Genomic DNA, 19,799 nt, shown 5'->3' on the forward strand with positions numbered 1-19,799 from the left:
AGGTGTCTTAGAGGAGATGTGTCTTCAGTAAGGTTTTGAAGGTGGAGAGAGTGATAGTCTGTTGAATATGAAGAAGAAGGGCGTTCCAGGCCAGAGAGAGGATGTGGACGAGAGATTGGTGGTGAGATAGACGAGATCGCGGTACAGTGAATAGGTTGGCATTAGAGGAGTGAAGTGTGTGGACTGGGTTGTTGGAGAAAATCAGGGAGGTAAGAGAGAAGGGGGCAAGGTATGCAGATGATAAGGCGCTTCTGTTGGTTGCAGAGGTGGGTGGACAACCAAGCCCCCCAAGGGGTAGGGGCCGGATCCTGGCCCTCCAGGAACAACAAGATAACTGAGGTCAAACTCTAAATTGTCCTATTCACTGGTACAGAGGAGGGGGAAGAAAATGTGTCCCTTCTATGCTAGGGTTTAAGGTAGCACCTTATTTTAGTTGGGAGGGATTGTGTGGAGAAAGTGCTTGCTTGGAGGGTTTTACTCTCTTTCTGAGACATTTTGGTAGGGTTGGTTGGTGGGTTGGACTCACGTTCCCCCCTGCTTTTCTGTTTTTTGACTGGCAATTTCTACCCTTGTCTCCATTACTGGCCCTTTTTTCGAGGCTTCAGAAAGCTTCCATTTCCAGGCTCCCACAGCCTCCAATTTTCTTGTTGTGATGCTTATATCAGTGTCAGATGACCCGGACTGCTAATTCCTCCCAGCTTTCCACTGCAGGAGATCCAGCTGAACTCTGTGACCTTTCAACTTTCCCAGTCAAGAGGTGGAAAAGAATAACAAAGATTTCTCCCTTCCCTTTCCTCCTGGAACCCTCCCGGTCCTCGTCCCCTCAGCCTTCCCCTTTGCCGGACCCTCCCCCCACCCCTTTCTTTCAGCAAGCACAATGTGTTGAGAGGGACCTGGGTCATAGAACTGCTGATTGCTGGGACTGGGGAAGAGTCAAAGAAGCCCTGCAGAGGGAGAGGAGGCAGCTTTCCAAGTGGAAACAAAAGCAACAATAGGATTAAACCCAAAGGAAAAGCCCTTTAAATAACCCAAGACAGGAATGGGGGTCACAGTGGGTTATGCGGCATTCTGTCTAAATAAAGGGTGAAATCATGCCAAAGGAAGCTTTTGGCTCAGCTCTCTGTTGCTGTTTCTCTCACTCATTCTCTCTTCTACTTAATCCAAGTATTTTGATTATCATATTCTCTCATGATTTCACTACCACACATACATATCAATCTCTAGGACTGTGAGCCCCCGGTGAGACAGGGACTGCCCCTAACCTGATTAACTGATTTTTACCCCAGTGTTTAGAACATAACAAGCACTAAACAAATACCATAATTATTAACAAAAACCATAATAATAATAGTAATAATTATTATTATTTCTAATTGAGCTCTCTGTGGGTCTCTTTCTGTGCCTCTCTCCCTTTCCTCCCCACTGCCCCTCGAGACTATTAGCCACACCACGGCAGTCTTTGCTCCTTCCAAGTCTGCTGGAATAAGGACGATGTCTTGGATTTATTAAAATCAGTCCCATATTGTGGCCAGATGCGCCTCAGCAAGTGAATCGATCATGAGAGTAACCAAGTGCAGGAGGGGCAAAATGATTCTATATTCTCCAAACCCAAGCTGTGAAGTGACAGGAAAGTCCTAGACCTTTTTGAAAAATGCCTTTTCCAGTCCCGAATCTCTCTTTGTTCCATCAATGCCCCTTCTGTCCTTCCAGATCAACATTCAGCTGTGCTGTTTCCAAATACATTTTTGTAAACTTCCACGTCTCACTCTGGGGCCAGCCATTTTGAGTATTCTGGACTGTCTCTCTGGACAGGGGAACGAAGGGAGAGAGAATCCAGTGGCCTGAGGCAGCCTGGATGTAAACCACCTTCTTGCAGGGGATTGAAAATGGAGTTACATGTCTTCTGAAAGGTCACTGAGTAACAAGGGGAGCTGATGGGTTAGTTCTGAGTTTACGAGATTTCCAGCACCCGCGTGGAACAGAGACCATGTCTAATCTGATTTAATCACATTGACCCCTTAGTTAGCATAGTGCCTGTGACCCATAGGAAACACTCAATCAATAATGCAGCTAGCTAACTAATGAGGAATCTAAGATCATTATGGACAGGGAAAGCGTATGCTAATTCTGTCTTATTGTACTCTCCCAAGTGCTTAGTATGGTGCTCTACATACAGTAAGCACTCAATAAAACTGATTGATTGGGGAATCGCAGTTGCATGCCAAGAATGGGGAGAGGAGAATGGGGGAAAAGATTTTGCTAGGGAGGATGCTTTGTGGGCCTGTGACATCTTGAACGAATCATGTTATATCCAATCCGGAAACTCTTCAATTCTTGGACCATATGTATTATCGCCCACATTAAAGTCACAGTCTCTGCTCCTGTAGCTTCTTTGTCATCTGAGGACACATCTTCTCAAAGCTCTCTGTACTGAGACCAGCCCTCCAGGATCCCAGCAGACTAACAGGGAGGCCTGATAAATGGCCATATTCAACCAGAGCAACAGAGCTGAAATTCTCTTCTGTGAGACTACTGCAGAAAGAATCTGCACACCAAAAATATGGCAGAGGCCTGCAAAAATCTACTCGATGCCATTATCAGCTTGTGAAATGTGTCCCCAGAAGAACCCCAAACACAGATTCCTTCAAAGGGCAATCCCCCCTCCACCCGCCCCCCCCAACTCCACCGCCCACCAATTTAAAAAAAATCAATCTTTTCAAAGTCCCCGGAGACCCCACCATCTACAAGAATAGAATACCATCTCTGACTTTGCATCATCATCATCATCATAATCCATGGCATTCATTGAGCACTTACTGTGTGCAAAGCACTGTAGCAAGCACTTGGGAGAGTACAGTACAAGAGTACCAACTCTTGCTGGTAGAAATGGTCCCTGCCCACAACAAACTTAGAATCTAGACGGGAAGGCAGGCGTTGATATTAATATTTTAATATCAATTTATATTTATTTATACTAATGTTAATGTGTTATATTAATATAGTAATGTATATCTCCCCCTCTCACCAGGAATCCGATGCCAGGGTACCACGTACAGCCTAAGGGGTCATTCCTGGTTTCAGTATTTGTAGCATGGTTTGGGTCCAAAGGTACTGAGAAGGAAAGCTAAGGATAATAATAATAATGATGGTATTTGTTAAGCGCTTACTATGTGCCAAGCACTGTTCTAAGTGCCGGAATAGATACAAAGTTATCAGGTTGTCCCACATGGGGCTCACAGTTTTAATCCCCATTTTACAGATGAGGTAACTGAGGCCCAGAGAAGTGAAGTGACTTGTCCAAAGTCACACAGCTGACAAGTGGTGGAGCCGGGATTAGAACCCATGACCTCTGACTCCCAAGCCTGTGCTTTTTCCATTGAGCCACGAAGATCATAGAGTTCAGAAATAGAAATAATGATGGTTTCTCTACTCCCTTTGAATCTTCTGAACCCACTGCTTAATTAAGATTTATTTCTTTGTTATTGATTTACTTATTATTTCTTATTACTTATCATTTGATTTGATTTGATTTACTTATTATTAGAGGGGCAGCATGGCGTAGTGGATAGAGCATGGGTCTGGGAGTCAGAAGGTCATGGGTTCTAATCCCTGTTCCTCCACTTGTCTGCTGTGTGACCTTGGGCAAGTCACTTTGACTTTTCTGGATCTCAGTTCCCTCATCTGTAAAATGGGGATGGAGTCTGTGAGCCCCATGTGGGTCAGGGACTGTGTCCAACCCGATTTACTTGTGTCCACCCCAGCACTTAGTACAGTGTCTGGCACATAGTGAACGCCTAATAAATACCACAGTTTTAAAAATTATTATTATTATTATTCATTTGTGCTTATTATTTGTACTTATCCTCTTCCTTCTTGAACCATGGTATAGTCATCATCTTAGATCTTCTGTCTCCCTCATTCGAATAAAGGCTCCTCGGGGGCAAGGATCCCTTCATCTTCTCTTTATATTCCCCAGATGATAGTACAGTGCTCTGTACCCAGACCATACTGGTGGTACTGACACGGCTAATTCTGACCCCACTGCAGGTCCTGAGCAGATTGGGAAAAAGCTCGATCAGGACTCTGGAGCAACCGATAGGGGCAGATTCACTCCTTCTGCAGGGGCTGGAGGTGATAGAGATTGGGTAGCAGGGGAGAGAGGGGGAGCAGCTGGATAGTTAAATATGGACCCAGGTCTCCCACCCAGAAGACCTTCCCAGAACAAAGAGCATAACAATATGCAAAACATCAATGAGCCATACCTGGTCTCATTTTAGCAGGAAAAGCCAAGGGAAAACATCAAGGGGAGGAGACTCAAGAAATAAATCTTCTGATGAGTTTCTTTTTCAACATGTTCCCCAGGAAGAAGTCTTAAACCATGAAAATTCAGGCTGACCCTTCAATCAATCAACCAATGGTATTGATCGAGTGCTTACTGAATGCAGAGCATTGTACTGAACACGTCGGGGAAGACAATATGGATGTGTCAGGGGGATCATGGGTGTTAGGCGAGTTGCTTGGTAACCACCTCTGAAACCAAGAAGCTACTCAGGGTGAGCTCACCCTCTGAGGCGCTGGTGACCAGGACAGGACAAGGCCACTCAGCAATGGGGCACTGCCCAGGGCCAGTTGCTTAAAAATGGTTTGATTCTTGGCAGGGCATCTCCAGGCAGGGAGCTGGAGAGGTTGGAGTGCTATCTTCCCCACCTGCCTCAACGGGAAGATTCTTGAGTAAATCAACAAGTAGCTAGAAAGAAGAGAACATCCAGAAAGCTGGCCCTGAATAAAATATTTTTTTCAAAGGAGCAGAGAGGAAAAATATGTTCTTCCTCCTTCTTTCAGGGGAAAGCTACTTGAGCCATCCCTGAGATTCATTCCCCCTTCCCACCCTGCTCCTGATCCTGTTCAGGGTTCAGTCAGTAGTTCCTCCAGTAGTGGCTCCCTAGAAGCCCAAAGGAATGGAAGGTGGAGGAAAATGGACCTCATCATTATGCCTCTTCTGTTCTTTCCATTTCTGTCAATCAATCAGTGTTATTTATTGAGTGCTTTCTGTGTGCAGAGCACTGTACTAAGTGCTTGGGAGAATATAATACAACAGAATTAGTGGACATATTCCCTGCCTCACAAGGAGTTTACAGTCTAGAGAGGAGCTAACAGTCTAAAGATCTCCCACCCTCATCCCTTCCCACCATCCTCCACCTCCACACAGATGACCTAACCACCGCCCTTTGGGTTGCCCAGGTTCTCGTCCTTGGCGACTTCGTTCCTTTGGGGTTCAATCTGTATTTCCTGAATGCTAGTATTATTCCCATTGCACAAATGAAGGAACTGAGCCAATGAGAAAGAGAAATGGCTCTTTCAGAGCCACATATGCCCCTGGATGAACTCAACTACCATTAGAGAAGCAGCGTGGCTCAGTGGAAGGAGCACGGGCTTGGGAGTCAGAGGTCATGGGTTCTAATCCCAGCTCTGCTGTTTGTCAGCTGTGTGACTTTGGGCAAGTCACTTAACTTCTCTGGGCCTCAGTTACCTCATCTGTAAAATGGGGATGAAGACTGTGAGCCCCACGTGGGACAACCTGATCACCTTGTATCTCCACCAGCGCTTAGGACAGTGCTTTGCACATAGTAAGCGCTTAACAAATACCAACATTATTATTATTATTATTACCATAGATCCCATAGTCATCAGCATGTATGACCGTCAATGTTGTCTCACCGTGAACTTGCCAAAGCCAAAAATGGGCCAGCAAGAGTACCTATTCTTTTCTTAACAACACAACTATCTTTCTGGGGAGACCCCCAACTACCCACCCCACAACACTTAGTTCTTGACCTTGGCCCTTTCCTTCCCCTTTCTGTGAGCTGTGAGGCTTGGGTAAGCCCTGTCCTGCTGGGCTTTTACTACCTGCCTGTTTTTTCAATAAATTAGCAAGTCTTTTACTAGCTATTAAAGGATTACACCTCCAGGGGACCTGTTTATTATTGGTAACCTCTGTCCAGCTGTTTTAGAATCTTTTCCCTTAAGGACCATCCAAACTTAAGTTTTCCCTCTGAACTCATCATTGAAACAAAAGTGCCCAGAAACCTATCTCCTGGGAACCCAAAGACCTCTACAGATGTTGAGAGGATGGGCATGATGCTTTTTGACCTCATTTTGCAAGTAGAGAGATTGAGGCAGACTTGTCTTCAAACTCAGCATGACTCAGTGGCGGTACAGGGAAGGATCTCGCTGCTTTGGGCAGACTAGAAGATTCTGGGGATCAGTGACCAACTGGGAATTCAGGAGTAATAAATTTCAACCTACTGAATTTCCCTAGATCACCAGGAAAATCCCATCTCCTAAATCGAAGGCTCAGTTTGCCCACCTGATTAGCCCTAGGATGGCATTAAAGTTGTAGCTACCTGACCTTCATAAGTACCATTCAATAACTGATTGGACACAGTCCCTGTCCTGTAAGGGGTTCATTATTTTAATCCCAGTTTTACAGATGAGGTAACTGTAGCACAGGGAAGTAAAGTGACTTGGTCAAGTTCACACAGCAGACAAGTGACGGAGCCGGGATTAGAACCCAGGACCTTCTGACTCCCAGGCCCATGCTGTATCCACTACACCATGCTGCTTCTACAGTACAAAAGAGTTGGTAGACAAGTCTCCTGCCGTCAGTGAACTTTCAGCCTAAAGGGGTTTAACTGCAAACACATTCTCGGCTTGGCTCCTTGCATTCTGCTGGGGAAATCTGATTCTAGGGAGAGATAGAGATGGGTGGGATGAGAGGCTATACTTTTTTTTTGATCTTCCTAAACGATTGCCCTTGCCCAGGTTAAGCTGCACTACTATAAGTGTTGCTTGAGTACATTTCATTTTCACCCTTCGGGCATCTTCCATGGGGAAATTTGCACCATGCTTGTTCAGAGAAATCCTTGTTTGGCTGAAAAGGATAATGATGATGTTGGTATTTGTTGGTATTTGTTAAGTGCTTACTTTGTGCCGAGCACTGTTCTAAGCGCTGGGGTAGACACGGGGGAATCAGGTTGTCCCACGTGGGGCTCGCAGTCTTAATCCCCATTTTACAGATGAGGTAACTGAGGCACAGAGAAGTTAAGTGACTTGCCCAAAGTCACACAGCTGACAAGTGGCCAAGCCGGGATTCGAACCCATGAACTCTGACTCCAAAGCCCGTGCTCTTTCCACTGAGCCACGCTGCTTCTCTAATAATGAAATGATAATGAAACCTAAAGCACGGTACTCAGGAAGCGGTTACCTCAGATGATACCCCATGCTTCAGAATTGCATGGTAAGAACGAGCCTTCACCAGCACTGATATGACTCAAGAAAGCCTGGCCTCCAACCTATCCTGTACCACATGTCATTCTTGCTATTAGTTTGCAATGAAATGGACGGGAAATACTGAGAGGGGAAGTGAGATAATTTTGGCAGAGTTCAGTTGTATTTACTGTGCTTTCTGTGTAGCATGTTTAAGTGCTTGGGAGAGTACAGTTTAACAGTGGGTAGACATATGTACCCTATCCATAGTGGAGAGGGGAAGACAGTTACTGTATACTGAACCTTTTGAGAAGGGGACCCCACATTTAGCTCTTTGAAAAAGGTATGGCAGAGTAAGCCCCACTTTCCTCAGAAGCATTCTTAAGTCCTGTAATATCCCTGAATAAGAGTTTTGGAAGACTATACCTGGAGGACATGGAAAAGGGGTGATCCTTAAGGCTTTCCCCCAAATCTGCTTTTGAATCTAACTTTCCTGCCACACCTCGAATGGGGAGAAGCTACTGATCCTAGTGTCCTGGTATTCAGGTCTAGTGGTGTTCTACAAGCACTAAGTACTACTTATTTTGTTTGAGTGAAAATGGAAGATAACTAAGGTGGTTTTGGAGGGAAGGAAGAAGCAGAGTGGCTTAGTGAAAAGAGCCTGGGCTTGGGAGTCAGAGGTCGTGAGTTCTAATTCCGGTTCCGCCACTTGTCAGCTGGGTGACTTTGGGCAAGTCACTTTACTTCTCTGGTTCTCAGTTACATCAACTGTAAAATGGGGATTAAGACTGTGATCCCCACTTGGGACAACCTGACAATTTGATTTATATCCCGGCACTTAGAACAGTGCTTGGCACGTAGTAAGCGCTAAACAAATACCATCATTATTATTATTATTATTATTACCAAGCTTGGGCTATAGGGGGCTCAGAACTCTGATGAGTGGCTTATTACACAATCTAACCCTTAGAGAAGCAGTGTGGCTCAGTGGAAATAGCCTGGGCTTTGGAGTCAGAGATCATGGGTTCGACTCCTGGCTCTGCCACTTGTCAGCTGTGTGACTGTGGGCAAGTCACTTAACATTTCTTTGCCTCAGTTACCTCATCTTTAAATTGGGGATTAACTGTGAGCCTCACGTGGGACAACCTGATTACCCTGTATCTACCCCAGCGCTTAGAACAGTGCCCTGCACATAGTAAGTGCTTAACAAATACCAACATTATTATTATTATAAAGCTGGTAAAATATCAACTCTGAATGGTGACTGTACAAGTTGTTCGGTACTGGGCCTCATCTCATCGGAGGAAGATATTCGAGGTGGTTTCCTCACACCTCTGTTTTGGGGATTCCTCCCAGAGACTGAATATTCCAGCCCAGCCAATAGTAATTGGGCCTGGAGTCTAGGCTGGGGCATTGTGATTCTCACAGGAACAGGCATCTCTGGACTGTAAAATGGCAAATGGGGACTCGGGAGACTTTAGGACTCTTCATGCTAATTTCTGCTCCATCAGTCTCTATTCTCCCACATGATGTCCTCTGTGATCAGGAAACAGAGTGTCCTGAGAGCAGAGATAGAAAAAGGAGGGCCCGGAGGCAGACCGGTGAACAGGGAGATGTATGTCCCTACCAGACAATCTCTGGGTGATTGTTTTCTGGAAGATGTTTATTCTAAAATACACATCTAAAATTTTTTCAGCTCATTGTGAGTGTCTTTAAGAAACATGGACAGCTCCATTCTTAGTGGATAGAGCCCAGGTCTGGGAGTCAGAAGGTCATGGGTTCTAATACCGGTCCTGCCACTTGTCTTCTTTGTGACCTCAGGCAAGCTACTTCACTTCTCTGTGCCTCAATTACCTCATCTGTAAAATGGGGATCAAGACTGTGAGCCCCATGTGGGACAGGGACTACGTCCAACCCAATTTTCTTGTAGTTTTTCTCCCTGGCGCTTAGTACAGTGCCCGGTACATAGTAAGCACTTAACAAATACCACAATTACTATTATTATTGTCTCCAGTTGAGAGACATCAGTGCCTTTTGGCAGGACCTCTGCTATCTGAGCAACCTTACCTGGGGAGGCCATTATCATCTGGGTGGCAGTGGGTTAGAAAAGACCCTGCCCTAATTTCAAAGGTAATAATAATAATAATGTTGGTATTTGTTAAGCGCTTACTATGTGCCGAGCACTGTTCTAAGCGCTGGGGTAGACACAGGGGAATCAGGTTGTCCCACGTGGGGCTCACAGTCTTAATCCCCATTTTACAGATGAGGTAACTGAGGCGCCGAGAAGTTAAGTGACTTGCCCAAAGTCACACAGCTGACAAATGGCCGATCCGGGATTTGAACCCATGACCTCTGACTCCAAAGCCTGTGCTCTTTCCACTGAGCCACGCTGTGGTGTAACATATATTCACACAACACATGAGTTCAGTCTTATCATCAACAGTGTCAACTGCAAATGAAAAGGAGAGAGCATGCATGTGCGAACACACTAACACACACAACACACACAAATGCCCTTCGACAGCTTTTTCCAGCATTTTCCATCCTCTGAGTTTCAGAAAGCAGGCAGAAGCTCACCAAGGCAATTCTGCTGCAATACTGTCTTGTCGCTTTGGCCATTCATTTCAGTGATTCTTTCAGAGCTAAAAACCTCTGCCAAACAAATGCCAGAGAATCTGGGAGATGTCATTTTGGATTTTCCTCCATTATGTGTGTTTTCTTTTCTAATTAAATAAGTCAAGTAAATCATCATCGGGCAGATCACAAAGTACACATTCATTCTAGCAAGGCAAACCAGCTGGCAGAGATTCCCCGAGAAGGCCAGGGCAGCAGGTGGCAAATTCAATCCGGAAGGCATCACTTGCAGAGCTACAACTGGTCAGAAGCCTATCAGCTGTGGTCACGGCCGGGCAGAAGACAGAAGCAGCATTGCTTAGTGGATACAGCATGGGTCTGGGAGTCAGAAGGACTTGGGCTCTAAACCCTGCTCTGCTGTGTGTCCTTGGGCATGTCACTTAACTTCTCTGTGCCTCAGTTACCTCATCTGTAAAATGGGGATAAGAATGTGAGTCCAATATGGGACAGAGACTGTGTCCCACCTAATTAACTTGTATCTCCCCCAGTGCTTATAACAGTGCTTGGTACATAGAAGCGCTTAACAAGTATTATTATTACATGTCCAGAGAGGTTTAGCAGGAACAATTCCTATCCATCTTGGCACTCAGTGGTGGGAGCAGAGTTATTTGTATTTGTGACAAGTGGACTCTTGTTCTCACCATTGGCTTTAAAAGCACTCAATCATCTTGCCCCCTCCTACCTCACCATGCTATTCTCACTGCAACCCAGCCTGCACACCTCACTCCTCTAATGCTAACCTTCTCACTGTGCCTCGATCTTGTCTATCTTGCCACCGACCTCCCGCCTATCTCTGGCCTGGAACGCCCTCTCTTCTAAAATCTGATAATGACCTTTCCCCATTTCGAAGCCTTATTGAAGGTCCATATCCTCCAAGAGGCCTTCCCTGACTAAACGCTCCTTTCCTCTTCTCCCACTCCCTTCTGCGTCGGCCCGCCCGGCTCCCTTTATTCATCCCCTCTCCCAGCCCCACAGCACTTACCTACATATCGGTAATTTATTTATTTATATTAATGTCTGTCTACCCCTCTAGATTGTAAGTTCATTGTGGGCAGGAAATGTATCTGTTTATTGTTGTACTGTATTCTCCTAAGCATTTAGTACAGTGCTCTGCACACAGTGAGCACTCAATCAATATGACTGTCTGACTGACTTGTTCTCGGGACTCCTTTTCTCCCAAAATGAGAGGCTGGAAGTGGCGATGTCTGAGTCTAAGCCTGGCTATGTGATGCGGTTGCCTCAGGCGAGGAGGTTGCGGGTTATTGGGGGGTAGGGACGGTAAAGGAGCTGCAGACGAGGCCTACAGGCTCCTGGATGACCATCTCTTTTCTCCTTGAACAACCTCCGGGGCCTTCACCACCACAGCCACAGTATGCTGGGAGAGCCTCACTCTCCCTGACCCGCAGCCTCACTCCCCTAAGGGCTGGGGCCCTGACGTGGCTATCCAACAACCCAGCCAAAAACCCCACCTCTGCCCTGAGCCAATAGTGGGCATGGCATCTTTCCCTCCTTCTGCGTGCTTACACGTCCAGGCGTATGAGCACAGTTGTGTCACTGCATTTGGATATGTGTGTACACCCACAGGGAAAACTCATTAGTGTATCTGGAGTACAGATAACATCCTTAGCTCAGGATCTCCTCATGTACCTCCATCTGGTCTATCTCACTGCTGACCCCTCGACCACCGCCTCCCTCGGGCCTGGAATGCCCTCCCTCCCCAAATCCGACAATTGCTCTCTCCCACTTCAAAGACTTGTTGAAGACACATCTCCTCCAGGAGGTCTTCTCTGACTAAGCCCCCACTTCTTCTTTTCCCACTCTCTTCTGCATCGCCCTGACTTGCTCCTTGTTCATCCCCCCTCCCAACCCCATAGCACTATGTACATATCTCTAATTTATTTATATGGATGTCTGTCTCCTCCTCTAGACTGTAAGCTCATTGTGGGCAGGGAATGTGTCTGTTTTTGTTAGATCGTACACTCCTAAGCACTTATTTCAGTGCTCTGTACAAAGTAAGCATTTAATAAACGATTGAATTGAATGAATGAATGAAAGAAAACTAAAATTTCGAGTGGGAGATACATTAGATACTAATACAGTCTATATTGGACTTCACTGTATAGGCATATGAAGGTCTTCAGACCAGAGCTGGGTTAACTCCTGCCTGGCCCAGGGCTAACAGGGCTTTTGGAGTGATAGTGGAAACTGTCACAGCTGGGATTCACTTTCTGGAGTGCTCTGAGGGGTTGGGTGGCCATTAGCCTTAATAATAATAATAATAATGTTGGTATTTGTAAAGCGCTTACTATGTGCCGAGCACTGTTCTAAGCGCTGGGGTAGATACAGGGTAATCAGATTGTCCCACGTGAGGCTCATAGGTAATCCCCATTTTACAGATGAGGTAACTGAGGCACAGAGAAGTTAAGTGACTTGCCCACAGTCACACAGCTGACAAGTGGCAGCCTTGAACCCTGTATTTGAACCCTGTGAACTCTTTTTTTTTTAATGGTATTCATTAAGAGCTTACTAGGTTCCAGGCACTGTTTTAAGTTCTGGGGTAGATAGAAGCTAATCAAGTTGGACATAGCCCATGTCCCACATGGGGCTTATAGCCTTCATCCCCATTTTACAGATGAGGAACCCAAGCCACAGAGAAGTTATGACTTGCCCAAAGTCACACAGCAGACATATGCCGGAGCTGGGATTAGAACCCAGGTCCTTCTGACTCCCAAGCCTGTGCTCTATGCACTAGGACATTCATTTATTCATTCATTCAATCATATTTATTGAGTCCTTACTGTGTGCAAAGCACTGTACTAAGCGCTTAGAAAGTACAACTTGACAACAGATAGAGACAATCCCTACCCAACCATGGGCTCACAGACTAGAAGGGGGAGACAGAAAACAAAACGAGTAGACAGGCACCAATAGCATCAGAATAAATAAATAAAATTATAGATATATACACATCATTAATAAAATAAATAGAATAATAAATGTGTACAAATATACACAAGTGTTGTGGGGCAGGGAAGGGAGTAGAGCAGAGGGAGGGAGTAAGGGTGATGGGAAGGGGAGGAGGAGCAGAGGAAAAGGGGGGCTCAGTCTGGGAAGGCCTCCTGGAAGAGGTGGACTCTCAGTGGTGCTATGAAGGGGAGAAGTGAGCTAGTTTGGCGGATGTGAGGGGGGAAGTCATTCCAGGCCAGAGGTAGGACATGTGCCAGGGATGGAGAAGGGAGAGGGGTGACTTTGGGAAGCTCAGAAGCAGCGTGGCTCAGTGGAAAGAGCACGGGCTTAGGAGTCCGAGGTCATGGGTTCGAGTCCCGGCTCTTCCACTTGTCAGCTGTGTGACTCTGGGCAAGTCACTTAACTTCTCTGTGCCTCAGTGACCTCATCTGTAAAATGGGGATTAAGACTGTGAGCCTCAACTGGGACAACCCGATCACCTTGTATCTCCCCCAGTGCTTAGAACACTGCTGTGCACATAGTAAGCGCTTAACAAATACCAACATTATTACTATTATTAATTTTCCTAATGAAGTAGGAGGCCAGATCACTGGGGGGGAGGGAAGGAGGAGGGGAAGGAACGGGGGCCTAAGGAGGGAGTTAAATGACTGGAACAGCTGACTGGGGTGATGGGCATAGGTGTCAATAAGGGAAGAAAAATACTTTTGCCTGGCAGAGGAGAGGTGTAGAGTTAATGCAGGAAAGGATAAATTTAAAGTTACAAGCTTGGCCTGGTAAGACTTTCCCCAGCAGCATCCAGTATCTGGAGCAAAAGAGCAAAGGAGGTGGACAATGGCAGTGATCCAGGGCTGTGGGTTAGTGGTGCGAGAATGATGAAGGGATAGGGGAGTGAGTGAGCTGTGTTGAGTAGAGAGGGTGGAGTTGAGAGAATCAATCTGGTCATCAAGAGTGGACAGGGAGGCAAGGTGGGGTATGATGCACTGAAAGAGATGGATGGGGTCCAGAGAGCAGAGGTCCCTGTAGGGGAGTAATACAAATTTACAGGGTGGACGAGTGTGAGAGAGGAGGCAGGTAAGGAGGTTATGGTCAGAGAGAGGGATTTCAGAGTTGGTGAGGGCATGCGGCTTGTCTTCTACTAGCCCTGCTGTTACACTAGCTCTGCTTCAGACCAATAATCAGCTAAAAATAAAACAGACCGAGTGCAGAAATCACAAAGTCCCTTACTCTGTCAACCCTCTCTGCTTGCTTTTTTGAGGAAGTAAGCAATGTCTCTTCAGTGGATGAGCCATCACTTGAAATATGCCAAAATTGAGAGGTAAGGGGAGCTGGAAACCTGTCCCTCCCATGGGCTGCTCTAAACACTAGACCTCATGATTGTGACTGTGGGTAGGGGAATGGATAGAAGTTGGTATGGTTACTCCTAACTCCACAGCTCATACCTCTCCCCAGTCACATGAAGAAAATAAAGATCATTAACCTCCTTGAGCTAATTTTCTTCTGGTCCCTTTTGGACCTGCTTCTCCATAGAAGTCCTTCCTATAAATTATAGTACAAACATCACCCATTTACAACCAACTGATACTAAAATCCTCTCCTTAGAAAAAAGTTGCAACTGACTCCCCAGGCAAGTGTTGGGATTTAAAACCCAAGTAGGTGTGAAGCTGGGCTCCAGCTGACAACCAAAGGTGTGGGAAAGGTAACATCCTCTTAGGTAAAAAAATATATGTACATACTATATTCAGAACACAATATATACCCACATTTACAAGGATGAAGGGTAGGGAGGAGAGGTTCAAGGAAGAAGACAAAGGAGGGACAGATAGCAGGAGACAGAGCTATCTTGACTTCCTTCAAGCTTATCTTGACTTCCTCCAAGATTATCCTGACTTCCTCCTAGCCCTAGCAGTAATCAGGGAGCGGTACCAAATTTAGCTGCTCTTCCAAGCCAATCTACCATTGTGCCTGCTTTTCCCCCTTGCACAAAACTCCCTCCCTCCTCACAACCATCAAACCAGGTTCCCCCCTTCATTCAAAGGCACTTCCTCCATATGGCATTCCCTGATTACTCTTCACTTTCCTGTTTGTGCCAACTCATCAGCCACCTTCCCACTAGTATTTTTAACTGCTTACTTGTTTTTTAACATTTGTATCTATTCTTTTAGCTATGTACTTGTGCCTGCTTCTCTTTCCCATTAGGTTAGCTCTTCCAGAGGCAGGGTCCATGCTTTTTATTTCTATGTCTAATTGACTGCTCTGCTCACAGTAGTCAACTGTGTTGAAGATGCCAACAGCCTCCCTAAGCCTGCCCTCAATCACTTGCCTTCTACCATCCCCTCCACCCCTACCGGGACCAAAGAATACTCTTGCTCTCCTCTAACCCCCGCTTTTTAAAAAAATGGTATTTGTTATGTGACTACTGTGTGCCAGGCACTGTTCTAAGCACTAGCGTAGAAACAAGCTAATCAGGCTGGACACAGTTCATGTCCCACATGAGTCTCCCAATCTCAGTCCCCATTTTACAAAGTAACAGAGAAGTTAAGTGCCTTACTCAAGATCACAAAGCAGACAAGTGGCAGAGCCGGGGATAGAAACCAAGTCTTTTGACTCCTAGGCCTGTGCTAAGTCTATTAGGCCCTACTGCGTCTTTCATTCATTCCATTCATTCAATCATATTTATTGAGTGCTTACTGTGGGCAAAGCATTGTATTAAACACTTGGAAGATTACAATATAACAACAGACACATTCCTACCCACAATGAGCTCACAGTCTAGAGGGGGAGACAGACATATACATATGTGCTATGGAGATGGGAAGGAGGAGGATTGAAGGAGCAAGTAGGCGGCACAGAAGGGAGTGAGAGAAGAGGAGAGGAGGCTTAGTCAGGGAAAGCTTCTTGGAGGATATGTGCCTTCAATAAGGTTTTGAAATGAGGGAGCACAATTATCTGTCTGATAGGAGGAGAAAGAACTTTCCAGGCTACAGACAGGATGTGGGTAAGAGGTCTGCGCAAAGATAGAGGAAATTGACGTACAGTGAAAAGGTTAGCATTAAACAGAGTGTGTGGCTGATTTGTAGTAGGAGAGTAGTGAGTTGAGGTAGGAGGGGACGAGATGATTAAGTGCATTAAAGCCAATGGTGAGGAGTTTTTGTTTGATGTAGAGGTGGATGGGCAACCACTGGAATTTCTTGAGGAGGGGAAAAACATAGACTGAACATTTTTGAAGGAAAATGATTCAGGCAACAGAATGGAGTATGGACTGGAGTGGGCAGAGAAGCCGCAAGAAGGCTGATAAAATAATCAAGGCAGGATAAGTAAATGCTTACATTAATGTGATAGCACTTTGGACAGAAAGGAAGGGGTGGATTTTGGTGATGTTGTGAAGGTAGAACTGACAGGATTTAGTGAGGGCTTGAATATGTGGGTGGAACAAGAGAGAGGAGTCAAGGATAATGACTTCTGGGCTTATGAGGCAGGAAGGACGGTGGTGCCAGAGAGGACAGGGTTTGGGAGGAAAGATAAGAAGTTCAGTTTTAGCCATATTAAGTTTGAGGAGATGGGAGAACATCCAAGTAGAGAATGTCTTGAATTATTATTATTATTATTGTATTTGTTAAGCACTTACTCTGTTCCAAACACAGTTCTAAGTGCTGGGGTAGATATGAGGTAATCAGGTTGTCCCACTTGGGGCTCACAGTCTTAATCCCTACTGAGAGCTCACCTCCTCCAAGAGGCCTTCCCGGACTGAGCTTCCCCTTTTCCCTCTGCTCCCTCCCCCTTCCCCTCCCTCAGCTAAGCCCCCTTTCCCTCTGCTCTTCCCCCCTCCTTTCCCCTCCCCTCAGGACTGTGTTCATTTGTATATATTTTTATTACCCTATTTATTTTGTTAATGAGGTGTACATCCCCTTGATTCTATCTATCGTGATTATGTTGTCTTGTTTTTGTCTGTCTCCCCTGATTAGACTGTAAGCTCGTCGCTGGGCAGGGATAGTCTCTATCTGTTGCCGAATTGTATATTCCAAGCACTTAGTACAGTGCTCTGCACATAGTAATTGCTCAATAAATACTATTGAATGAATGAATGAATCCCCTTTTGACAGATGAGGTAACTGAGGCACAGAGAAGTGAAGTGACTTGCCCAAGGTCACCCAGCAGACAAGTGGTGGAAGCGGCATTAGAACCCATGTCCTCTCATTCCCAAGCCTGGGCTCTTGCCATTAGGCCATGCTGATTCTCTGAAGGCAGGAGGAAACGTGAGACTGCAGAGAGGGAGAGAGATCAGGGCTGGAGATGCAGTTGTGGGTGTCATCAGCATAGAGATGAAAGTTGAAGCCATGTTAGCGAATGAGTTTTCCAAGGCAGTGGGTGTAGATGGAGAAAAGAAGGGGACCAGAACTGAACCTTGAGGGAACTCGACAATTAGGGGATGGGAGGCAGAAGAAGAACCCATAAAAGAGACTGAGAATGAGGTGTCAATGAGATAGGAAGAGAACCAGGAGAAGACAGTGTCAGTGAAGCTGAGCTTGTATAGTTTCCAAGAGAAGGGAGTGATTGACAGTGGCAAAGGTAGCTGAGAGGTCGAGGAGGATTAGGATGGAGTAGAGGCAGTTGAATTTGGTGAGGAGATCATTGGTGACCTTGGAGAGTGTGGTTTCTATGGAGTGAAGAGGACAGAAGCCAGATTGGAGGAGTCAAGGAAAGAACGGGAGGAGAGGAACTTGAGGCAGTGGGTGCAGACAGCTTGCTCAAGGATTTTGGAGAGAATTGTAGGAGGGAGATGGGAGGGAGCCATGGGGTCAATGGAAGGTTTTCTTAGGATAGGGGAGACATGGACATGCTTAAAAGCACTGGGTAAAAAGCCACTGGAAAGTGAACAGTTGGGCATGGCAGTTAGGAAGCAGTTAGTTAGTTAGGATGGGGCAAGTGTTTTGATGAGGTGCGAAGGAATGGGGTCAGATGCACAGATGTAAGGAGTGGATTTTGAGAGAAGGCAGGGGATTTCCACGGGAAATAGTGCTGGGAAAGATGGGAGAGTTGATTTAGAGGGAGGAGAGAGGAGGGATTGGATAGGGTCAGGGGAGATTTTGGGGAGATCACACCTGATGGTGTCAATTGTTTTGATGAAGTAAGAGGCCAAGTCATTGAAGGCAAGGGGTGGGGAAGGGAGGGAGACAGGGGGCCTGAGGAGGAGGTTAAATGTCTGGAACAACTGGTGAGGGCAATGGGCATGAGTGTTAATAAGAGTGGAGAAATAGTTTTGCCGGGCAGAGAGGAGGACAGAGTTAAAGCACGCAAGTTTAAACTTGAAGTAGGCAAGATCAGACTATCTAAATTTCCTACAGCAATGTTCTGTGGCTTGTGTACAGGAGTAAAGGAGGTGGACTGTAGAGGTGATCCAGGGCTGTGGGTTAGTGGCATGAGAGTGAAGAGATAGGGGAGCGAGTGAGTTGTTTTCAGTAGAGAGGGTGGTGTTGAATGAGTCAATTTGGTCATCACGTGAAGGTAGTTTGGGTACGGAGGCTAAATGGGGCATGATGATTTGAGAAAATTGGATGGGATCAAAAGATCGGCAGTCTCTGTGGGGAACAGGACAGATTTATCAGGAGGAGGTGTGTGGAAGAGAGGTTTGGAGGTTGGGGTCAGACAGAGGAATTTCAGAATTGGTGAGGGTAGAGATTGTGCAGTGGCTAGAGATAATGAGATCTAGCATGTGTCCAAGTTGATGAGTGGGTGAGGTGGGGCTGAGGAGGAGGTCAGTGGAGTTGAGGAGTGAATGAAAGCAGGCGGAGGAAGGGTCATCAGGAACATCTAAGGGGATATTGAAATACCCAAGGATCAATGTAGGCAAGGAGAAAGAGAGAAAGAATGTGAGAAAGGGATCAATATGGTTAAAGAAGCTGGAGGTGGGACCTGGGTTGGCGGGCGGAGGTGGTAGATGACAGCTACTAGAATCTGGAGTGGGTGGTAGAGATGGATGATATGGGCTTCAAAGGAAGAGAAAGAAAGGAATGGGGGTGGTGGAATGGTGTGAAAGCGGCACTGGGGTGTGAGAAGGAAGCCAACACCTCCTCCTCTCCCAGTGAGATTTGACGAGTGGGAGAAGATGAGGCCCTCTCTGGAGAGAGCAGCAGGGGAGACCATGTTATCTGGGGAGAGCCATCCATTCTCAAGGGTGGGCCATTCTTTGTTGGCCCTCTGGTCACTGAGGGCAAGACTTTAGAAATTATCCCTGACGGGTGTCATGCCTCCTTTTCTTCTCTCTAGGCTGGACAAGCTTTCTGCTTATCAGTTGGGCTTATCAATCAGAAATGTTAGGGGAAGAAGGAAGAACAAAAAGAGGATAGATGAAGGATGCAGAGAAGAAAGTGCCGGGGAAGGAGAAATGGAGAAGCTGCCCTCTCACACCCAGGGGCTGGAATGTTCTGTGCTATTTATAAGGCCCTACTGAGGATGTGTTCATCAACTGGCAGGAAGCTAAATAAATACACTAATTGTTGAATGAGTCTCTTGTGCTGGGGAAAGCTGAGAGACCAGCTGAGGAGAACTGAATCGCTCCATCTGTCCCAGGCAACCAACCGAGGGGGCGGCCATCCCAGGTGAGATGTGTGGAGCTGCTGAGAAATTCAGGCCTGGCCTCCCTCAGGAACAAGGACAGGGAGTGGAAAGAAGGGCAGACTCTCTGCTCTCTCACATCCCCAACTCCACCTCTGCATACATTCCCATCCCTGCTGCTTAGGCCAAAGCAGGGGGAGTTGTGGGGAAATTATTAGGTGGAGGAACTCAAAACTCTGCAATTGCAACTCTAGACTGTGAGTTTCCCTCACAGGGAACGTGTCTACCGACTCTGTTATATTGTACTCTCCTAAGCGTTAAGCATAGTGCTCTGCACACAGGAAGCACTCAATAAATACTATTCGTTGATTGACTGCTTC

The sequence above is a fragment of the Ornithorhynchus anatinus genome, chromosome 3 (genome assembly GCF_004115215.2).
Source record: "Ornithorhynchus anatinus isolate Pmale09 chromosome 3, mOrnAna1.pri.v4, whole genome shotgun sequence".
NCBI classification, from domain to species: Eukaryota; Metazoa; Chordata; class Mammalia; order Monotremata; family Ornithorhynchidae; genus Ornithorhynchus; species Ornithorhynchus anatinus.